At 42.3% G+C, this 8,107-nt stretch overlaps 1 long non-coding RNA gene across 1 annotated transcript; it reads left to right on the plus strand.

Annotated features, from left to right (window-relative positions):
* The first annotated feature begins 3,478 nt into the window (after nucleotides 1-3,478).
* LOC121879242 lies at nucleotides 3,479-4,958 on the plus strand. The gene is made up of 3 exons (XR_006091299.1): nucleotides 3,479-3,587; nucleotides 4,371-4,574; nucleotides 4,780-4,958. It is a non-coding gene; the product is annotated as an uncharacterized LOC121879242 (long non-coding RNA).
* Nucleotides 4,959-8,107: the final 3,149 nt, after the last annotated feature.

The raw sequence follows: 8,107 nt of genomic DNA on the forward strand, positions 1-8,107 counted from the left end.
TCGCCCACATAGAAGCAGTGGACCAGCTCTACAACAACACTCATTACCTACAGGAGTTTTACCACTACGAGAGGCAGGTGTTGGCCCTTACTGACGCCCACGCCCACGGCTACACCCATACTATATTCTACTACGAGATTAATACTGTTGTTATTGTCTCTACTTATAATGGTGGGTGTTTTTTGTTGTTGTTATTGTTGTTATTATTATTATTATTGTTGTTTGGTAATAAATAAACTAATGTGATTCTTTCTCTTGTATGTATGTATGTATGTATGTATGTATGTATGTATGTATGTATGTATGTATGTATATGTCTCCCCAACAGACACAGAGGACGGGGTGCCAAGGGTAGAGTGTTTGACAGCAGACATCTCGGCTGACACCCCGTGGCTGTCAGGTGGCACTACAGGCACCAACCATACCGTACTGGCACTGGCACCCTCCCAGGCACTACTCTTCGGCGGGAACTACAAGTATGTCTCACCTTTGACCCCCCCTCCTCACCTGTCACCCCCCTCCTTACCTGTCACCCCCCCTCCTCACCTGTCACCCCCCTCACCCTACAAGTAATTTTATTGTTTTGATTTTCATTTTGATAATTAATGATGCTCTCTCTCTCTCTCTCTCTCTCTCTCTCACACCTGTACACCATTCCACAGGTACTCGTGGGTAGAAAGGTTTAATGAAAGATCGATACCTTGTAACCGTTGGGACGCCTGCATCTACACTGCTCACAATGGTACCCTCTACGTCGAGTACCATTGGTCAGGTAGGTACCAATGTTACATGTACTACTGTTGAGGTTAGGTTAGGTTAGGTTAGGATATGGGGGGGGGCGGTGGGTTATGGTGGGTAGGGTGTCTAATATGACCCACCCACCAACCCACCACCCCACTTACCCACCCTTATCCCCACAGATCCAAACCGAACACTCGACATGTTCGGATACTCGAGTGAAAGACCTGTAACGATGACTCTCTTCGGTTACATATATCTCCCACACAACGACCCTTACCCAGTGGAACTCAAGACGACCTATAACTACGCCCTCTTTGACGACCACCCCGACTGGACGACCTACGACTGGGTGTTTGAGATCCCCAGCAACGTGTACTGTGATGGTCTGCCGGATGTGTTGAAGAGGTCTGACTTTAACTTGGCTGAGGCGTATTCCGAGCGTGTTGAGATTATCACCCAGATGAGCACAGAACAACACCAGGAGTTTGTGTCTACTGTTAAGGTGAGGTGGTGGGGGTGTGGTGAGGGTGGTGGGGTGAGGTGAGGTGGAGATGGAGGGAGAATGGAGGTGGAGAAGTGGAGGGGGAGAGTGGAGGAGAAGTGGAGAGAGAGAGATGCACAATATGATTCACAAACTCATGTACAGATTTTGTAAACATTATTTTTATGATTGATTTTATTTACAGCAAAAATATTAATATATGAAATATCCCCGCCCCCCGCCTAACTGGTGGTGTTAAGGTGGGAGTCTCAGTGTTGTGTCTCCTAACTGGTGGTGTTAAGTTAAGGTGACTGTACATTAGTTACACCCTCTCCACGCTAACCCGGGCCATAAGCCACGCCCCCTCATCTTTACTAATAGCTGATTAGTTCATATAATATAAAAACTAAATGTGTTAACTATTGGTAACCTAACCTAACCTAACACTAACCTAACCACACACAGGGCTGGTATGATCACGACAATCAGATCGACCGTAACGATTTCATCACCAATCAGAACACAGTTGAATACGATATAGCCGGACTGACTGAGATAACTGCCATTAAGGTAAGTACTGGTGGGGGGGGTGAGGGGGTGGGGGGTCATTCCAAGGACTCATCTACTCATTCTATGTACTCTCGACAGGACTATAGGTGTGGAGTTGAGTACATTATAGACAAGGCCCTCGGGAACTGTACTACCATCCTGATTGCTAACGAGGACTTCTCAGACAGCCTCGTCAAAGTGCCTCGTAACGTCCTCTTCAGTCAGACGCAAGTGACCAATTTGACTTATTATGGTGTGGTAAGTGTGTGGTTAGTGACCCCTGTAAACACACTAGTGAAGGGGACTGTACCTAGGCTATATGACGAGCCCCTGTAAACACACTAGTGAAGGGGACTGTACCTAGGCTATATGACGATCCCCTGTAAACGCGCTGGTGAAGGGGACTGTACCTAGGCTATATGACGAGCCCCTGTAAACACACTAGTGAAGGGGACTGTACCTAGGATATATGACGAGCCCCTGTAAACACACTAGTGAACGGGACTGTACCTAGGCTATATGACGAGCCCCTGTAAACACACTAGTGAAGGGGACTGTACCTAGGCTATATGACGAGCCTGTAAACACACTAGTGAGGAGGACTGTACCTGGGCTATATGACGAGCCCTGTAAACACACTAGTGAGGGGACTGTACCTGGAGAGGCTATATGATAAAAGGCCTGTAAACACACTAGTGAAGGACTGTACCTAGGCTATATGACGAGCCCCTGTAAAACACACTAGTGAAGGACTGTACCTAGGCTATATGACGAGCCCTGTAAACACACTAGTGGAAGGACTGTACCTAGCTATATGACGCCCCTGTAAACACACTAGTGAAGGGACTGTACCTAGGCTATATGACGAGCCCCAAACACACTAGTGAAGGACTGTACCCAGGCTATATGACGAGCCCTGTAAACACACTAGTGAAGGGACTGTACCTAGCTATATGAGGGCCCCAAACACACTAGTGAAGGACTGCAATTCTAGCTATATGACGAGCCCTGTAAACACACTAGTAGGGACTGTACCTAGGCTATATGACGAGCCCCTGTAAACACACTAGTGAAGGACTGTACCCAGGCTAAAGTGACGAGCCCTGTAAACACACTAGTGAAGGACTGTACCTAGGCTATATGACGAGCCCCTGTAAACACACTAGTGAAGGACTGTACCTAGGCTATATGACGAGCCCCTGTAAACACACTAGTGAAGGATACCTAGGCTATATGACGAGCCCCTGTAAACAAACTAGTCATCAATAATAAAGCTTTAAGTAAGATAGATATATGTTATTAATGGTATATTATAATACACTGAGATGAAATATCCAACTGACTGAATATCTAGACTGTGTATAGTGTGTGTGTGTGTGTGTGTGTGTATAGTGTGTGTGTGTGTATAGTGTGTGCCCAAACAGCTATTTTCATTTATAAAAAAAAATAAATAATAAAATAAATATCTCTAATATTTTCTGGCCCATTCAAGAACTGGAACCGGAAGGGGAGATGAGGAAGGAGAGGGGAAGAGAGAAAGAGAGAGGGGGGGAGGGGAGAGAGAGAGAGAGAGAGAGAGAGAGAGGGAGGAGAGGCCAAAAACACCCACACCTACCCCCTCCTCCCAACCCTAATACATTTTAACCATTTTACGAACCCACGCACTCAGTCTGATGGAAGGAGGATGGAGGCGACACCCATCAACCAGGCACCATCCAACACGCCAGCCTGTGCTGCTCAGACTACAACAGGACATAACTAACCCTCTTCTGCCTTACGTCGATGACACCATTGTCTACCAGGAAAATTTCTTTAAGTGGGTCACACCTTGAGTCATATCCCTGAGTCATACCTTTGAGTCACACCTATTACCTGAATATCTATCTATCTATCTATCTAAATATCTATCTATCTATCTATCTAAATATCTATCTATCCATCCATCTATCAACACAATACACGGACAAAACACAATAGACAAGTTACTCCTTAAAAATAACAAAGTTTTCTATGAAGACAAATTTAAGGACAGACTTAATTAAAATGCACAGATAAGCTTCAATCAGCTTACTTAAGGACGCTCTTAAGACAACACATCGACTAAGCCACTCACTATGCTTGACAAGACCTTAACACACATAAGCTTCAATAAGCTTACTTAAGGACGCTCTTACACCATTAACACATCTAAGCTTACCTCACTATGCTTGACAGAGACCTTAACACAGAGATAAGCTTCAAACAGCTTAGTTAAGAACAAACTATTAACACCATAAAACATCAACTAAGCTTACCTCACTATACTTGACAAGACCCTAACACACAGAGATAAGCTTCAATCAGCTTTGGCAATCGCCTTTTTAAGCTTTTATTGATTTTTGGGTTAATTTTCATTGCCTGTCTGTATTTAAGCTGATATAAACGTGTTCTGTCTATCTATCAACCTCACTACTACTACTACTACGTGAGTCCTCTCTCCCCATCCGTCACTAAATTACCTCTAACCTAACCTAACCAAACCCAACCTAACCTAACCCAAGTTCCCAAACAACCCACTAAACTACAATTCCCTCATTAACGAGATCATTACTACCATCAGATACGACGACCAATCACCAAGCCTGAACGTATACGACATTACCCCTTGTTACACCGGCCATCAACACATCAGGAGGTTCCAAGTGGCGTTTCCCAGGCAGAATCGTTACGACTTTGACCTCGATCCGGTCAGATTCACAACCACTGTACAACTTTACTTGCTATTGACCTGCTTATCGTTCCTTTACGTATACAGCATATGTTGGTGAGTTGGGGGTGGGGGTGTGTGGGAGGGGGAGGTGGGGGAGGTGGGGGAGGAGAATTAGGTTGGGAGAGGAGGAGGAGGAATTAAAGACAGGAGATAGAAAAGAGAAGAAATAAGGGTCAGGTCAGGTCAGGTCAGGTCAGACAATCACCCGTTCACATACATACACCAACTAAACTAACCCAATTATCCTTTCTAACTACAGGTGGAATTCCAAGAAGATATCGGGCTCCTGTACTGCGAGTTTACCCTCTTGGATCTGCCTCAAGTCCAGGGGGTCAGGTGTGAACACGCTGTCGGCCCGCCATTAGACCAAGTAGTTGACAGGCTGAAATACTCTATGAATGACCTGGTTGTTATCCTTACGACCCGAGCACGACACTCCTGGGGGTGGTAGGGGTGGGGGGGGGAGAGGGGAGGGGTAGAGGGGAGAAGGTAGGTAGGAAGGGAGGGGGAGAGGTGGGGAGGGAAGGGTGAATAACATCAGGGTGAAATAGCCAAGTAACTGCCTGAGAAAACAGTTACTAACACACACACACACACACTTTACTAGGAATACAGTGACTAATAGTTCTGTACCCCCCACACACAGCATACCAAGGTGATTAAGCCATATAACGACAGCTTAAGGGAGCTGTTCGACGACAACTGTACCTCACCTGATAACTACGGCCACCTGATAGCTTCGACCTCTCAAGCGATAACTACGACCTCTCAAGCGATAACCATAGAGTAAACATACAGCTGGTAACGAGGGTACACAAACAACCACACCAGCTGCACCAACTAATGACACCTTTGCTACCTGGCTTATGAGTAAAATGTTCAGAAGCATCCATGGGTCGAGTCAGCTCAGGGCAGTGTCTTACCTGACTTCATCCAGCACACTGAGGCAATGTACTCACCAGGTAAGGACCGTCAAGTAATTAAGAGAGAGGAGTTGTTACCTGTGTTGATGATAGAAGCTTAGAATGCATCTGTAGTGAAGATGTTTGTGTATTTGTGCTACTACTACTGCTACTACTACTACTATTGCTACTACACACACACACACACACACACACACATATAAATAAATTATCCATTATGTTCATTTTTCATCATTCAGTCATTGTTACAGCTGTCCTACGAGTGTACTGCTGTGGTGTAGTGTGGTGTAGTGTACTGCTGCAGTGTAGTGTGGTGTAGTGTACTGCTGTAGTGTGGTGCACCGCTGTAGTGTACCGCTGTATACTTTAAATACACCAACTACTACACCATCTCACTACCACCTGTATGCCCCACACCCCCAAGTCTATACACACTAAATTGTATACCCACACAACCCACACACTGAGCTGTATACCCACACTACCCACACACTGAGCTGTATACCCACACAACCAAACTACTATACTATACCAGACCAGGTACCTACAATAATAAATAAACCATGTTACTAATTAGCACAGGTAAATCATCTCATGTACCTGTAATTAACGTTTCCCTCTATTAATTACTACACTACAGGTAAATCATCTCATGTACCTGTAATTAACGTTTCTCTATTAATTACTACACTACAGGTAAATTCATCTCATCTACCTGTAATTAACGTTTCCCTCTATTAATTACTACACTACAGGTAAATTCATCTCATCTACCTGTAATTAACGTTTCCTCTATTAATTACTACACTACAGTAAATCATCTCATCTACCTGTAATTAACGCTCTATTAATTACACTACAGGTAAATTCATCTCATCTACCTGTAATTAACGTTTCTATTAATTACTACACTACAGGTAAATTCATCTCATCTACCTGTAATTAACGTTTCTCTATTAATTACTACACTACAGGTAAATCATCTCATCTACCTGTAATTAACGTTTCTCTATTACACTACAGGTAATTCATCTCATCTACCTGTAATTAACGTTTCTCTATTAATTACTACACTAAGGTAAATTCATCTCATCTACCTGTAATTAACGTTTCTATTAATTACTACACTACAGGTAAATCATTCATCTACCTGTAATTAACGTTTCTATTAATTACTACACCAGGTAAATTCATCTCATCTACCTGTAATTAACGTTTCTATTAATTACTACACTACAGGTAAATTCATCTCATCTACCTGTAATTAACGTTTCTATTAATTACTACACTACAGGTATCATCAATCTACCTGTAATTAACGTTTCATTAACTACACTACAGGTAAATCATCTCATGTACCTGTAATTAACGTTTCTCTATTAATTACTACACTACAGGTAAATCTATCTCATCTACCTGTAATTAACGTTTCCTCTATTAATTACACTACAGGTAAATTCATCTCATCTACCTGTAATTAACGTTTCCCCATTAATTACTACACTACAGGTAATTCATCTCATCTACCTGTAATTAACGTTTCCATCTATTAATTACACTACAGGTAAATTCATCTCATCTACCTGTAATTAACGCTCTTCATTAATTACTACACTACAGGTAAATTCATCTCATCTACCTGTAATTAACGCTCTATTAATACTACACTACAGGTAAATTCATCTCATCTACCTGTAATTAACGTTTCCTCTATTAATTACTACACTACAGGTAATCATCTCATCTACCTAATTAACGTTTCTATTAATTACTACACTACAGGTAAATTCATCTCATCTACCTGTAATTAACGTTTCCATCTATTAATTACTACACTACAGGTAATTATCTCATCTACCAGTAATTAACGTTTCCCTCTATTAATTACTACACTACAGGTAAACTCATCTCATCTACCAGTAATTAACGTTTCCCTCTATTAATTACTACACTACAGGTAAACTCATCTCATCTACCAGTAATTAACGTTTCCCTCTATTAATTACTACACTACAGGTAAATTCATCTCATCTACCTGTAATTAACGTTTCCCTCTATTAATTACTACACTACAGGTAAATTCATCTCATCTACCTGTAATTAACGTTTCCCTCTATTAATTACTACACTACAGGTAAATTCATCTCATCAACCTGTAATTAACGTTTCCCTCTATTAATTACACTACAGGTAAACTCATCTCATCTACCAGTAATTAACGTTTCCCTCTATTAATTACTACACTACAGGTAAACTCATCTCATCTACCAGTAATTAACGTTTCCCTCTATTAATTACTACACTACAGGTAAATTCATCTCATCTACCTGTAATTAACGTTTCCCTCTATTAATTACACTACAGGTAAATTCATCTAATCTACCTGTAATTAACGTTTCCCTCTATTAATTACACTACACTACAGGTAAATTCATCTCATCTACCTGTAATTAACGTTTCTCTCATCATTTACAGGTGCTATGGCAGGTATGGCTATAGGCATGTTCTTCCTAGGCCTTCTCCTGGGAATCGGTGTTATGTTGTACACGCTGTCCAAGTTCGGTCTGGCGGAAGGATTCGAGTTTATTCCCTTGAGATCAGACCACAGTCGATCGTGAGAGAGAGAGAGAGAGAGAGAGAGAGAGAGAGACATTCTAGCCTGCC

Source organism: Homarus americanus, unplaced genomic scaffold (genome assembly GCF_018991925.1).
Source record: "Homarus americanus isolate GMGI-L3 unplaced genomic scaffold, GMGI_Hamer_2.0 scaffold57709, whole genome shotgun sequence".
NCBI lineage: Eukaryota > Metazoa > Arthropoda > Malacostraca > Decapoda > Nephropidae > Homarus > Homarus americanus.